The sequence below is a fragment of the Octodon degus genome, unplaced genomic scaffold (assembly GCF_000260255.1).
Source record: "Octodon degus isolate 3935 unplaced genomic scaffold, OctDeg1.0 scaffold00227, whole genome shotgun sequence".
In the NCBI taxonomy this organism is placed as follows: domain Eukaryota; kingdom Metazoa; phylum Chordata; class Mammalia; order Rodentia; family Octodontidae; genus Octodon; species Octodon degus.
Window position 1 is genome coordinate 884,446 of NW_004524803.1, and position 2,163 is coordinate 886,608.

General features: G+C 40.9%; 1 protein-coding gene across 1 annotated transcript in view; it reads left to right on the forward strand.

Annotated features, from left to right (window-relative positions):
* Slc10a7 (solute carrier family 10 member 7) overlaps positions 1-2,163 on the forward strand; it is a 321,845-nt gene that overhangs the window by 1,154 nt on the left and 318,528 nt on the right. The window lies entirely within an intron of this gene.

Here is a 2,163-nt window from a genome sequence, read left to right on the forward strand (position 1 = left end):
AAAAAAAAAAAAAAAAAAAAGTGGAGGGAGGGGGAGATATTCCCGACCCCAACTCAGATTTTGTGGCCTACACGGCGGCGAGAGTGATGATGTGCTGCAGTTGCTGGCACCCCTGAAACTCTCAGGCCGACTGACACGTCGCACACTTTCGTTACTGGACCTTACTTCCGTGTGCTGCCCGGATCCCGTTGCTGCACTCGCTGTCTAACAGATGCAGGCTGTGTTTGCGTGGCGTGTTTTGGCAAGGAGACGTAGATGCCCTAAAAACCTGTTTAAATCGCTGGATAGGGGGAGCCTTGTGATGTGGCCTGTGGCCACTGCTGGGGACGTTGGGCAGATCCTGAGCCCTGTATAACGTCCCTCTTTCACCTTTAAACAGCCATTCCCTACTTTTCCTAGGCGTTAATTTAATCCCTTTAATTTGTCTTTTGACCTTGTCAGTTTCCAAGCTTATTGACAGATTTTATAGGTAAGTCACATAGTGGCAGCACACAAAGGCAGGACAGAATACACACAATCTTTATAGTAAGAAGCGTTCATAAAGATATTTGAAGTTATTTGTTCCCTTTTGTTAAGATATGATGGAACTGAATGAAAGATCTCTCAGGAGAATATTCTTTTTTTCTCTTGACCTTCAGTTCCGCCTTTTAGAGTAGTTTCTGGAATCATTTTAAACAAAGATTGTGTAAATGAAAGCTTTTTTGTTAAATGTCTTTTTTTCCTTCTATATTTAGTTTAGTGCTAAATGTATAGACTTTGTATTCCTTTTGGTCTTTCCCTCTGAAGATAACACTTTTGTGTTTGGCGCAGCCTTTCTGTGAGTTTTTGGGAAACTCATAAAAGTCGATATGTCAGATTATGTCAAATGAAGAAATCTCATCCCTCTGTCCAGAATTAAAGTTTCTTTGTGGTAATCTGCAAGGCACTCTGCAAGTTAGAGGCTCTGGTGATAGAGGTCTAATTTGCCCAGTTTGGAGTTGCCAATACAGGTGCCTGGTCATGATCTTTATGTTTAAATCTGCAGGGACTGGATTTGGCAAAATGTCTTTTACCTTGGTTCCCTGAATGTTGTGTGGGTAGGAAGGTTGCTGAAAGGTGAATCATTTCCTTAGGGCTTCCCCGCAGTGTCAGGTAGGAGACAGATTCTGTACTCTTGTTTGTTCTCTTGGACTCTGCTTATTGAAGTTTTGGTACATTAGTGTATGTTAGAAATATCGTTTCCCATTTTTCCTAGTCCTTAGGGTAGTAAAATAGGATACTTCACATTTCTTTGCTTAATTATACAAGAGTAGAAGGAGAATGTTAAGAGCTGGAAGAAACCTTTTAAGCCAGCATGCTACTTAATTTTTTTGTTGTTATTGTTGAGATGCTGGAGATTGAAACCAGGGCTTCTCACACGCTAAGCATCCATTGTACCACTGAGGACACTTCCCGCCTCCCTGCATGCTTCTGTTGTGGGTGAAGGTACTGAGGCCTGAGTCCTGGTGAGTCAGCTGGTGCTAAATTAGCTAGTTGAGGGAAAAGGCATAACTGGAGACCAGGACTCCCCTCTTTTTATACTGGTGGCAAAATCCATAATAACTATTCTGACAAAAATCATTAAAAATGAATGAGCATTACAAAGAAAGGTCCCTGTGGAATGAAGACATTTTCCATTCTCTGATTTTTAACCCAGAGGAACAGAGCAGAATCAACTAATACTGAACTACAGTGGGATTCATGTGGTTTCTTCTGTATTTATCCTTGTATAAAAGTTTTCTCCTAGAAACAAAAGTTCTTCCATGGAGCTTTTAACTACCACTTCCCCAACCTGGCCACAAAAACCTCTTAAAGGGGCCGGGGAGATGGCTCAGTGGAATAAGCGCTTCTCTGGCAAGCGCAAGGGCCTGAGTTCAATCCCCGGTTCTGAAAAAAAAAACAACAAAAAAAACACAACCTCTTAAAATAAAAACAAACCTCAAAATAGTACCAAATAACACTTCACTAGTTAAAACAACAAATATCTAGGAAAAAGGGGAAAAAGCTGAGAAATGGTTATGAAAAACATTTCTTTTATATCCTGCTGTTTAGAATGGTTTAAAGTATGTCTTCTGTCTTGTAACTTTTAGTCACCATGTCCTATGTATGGGTTCGGGACCCGAGGAAGAGGTTTTTTAAGGCACT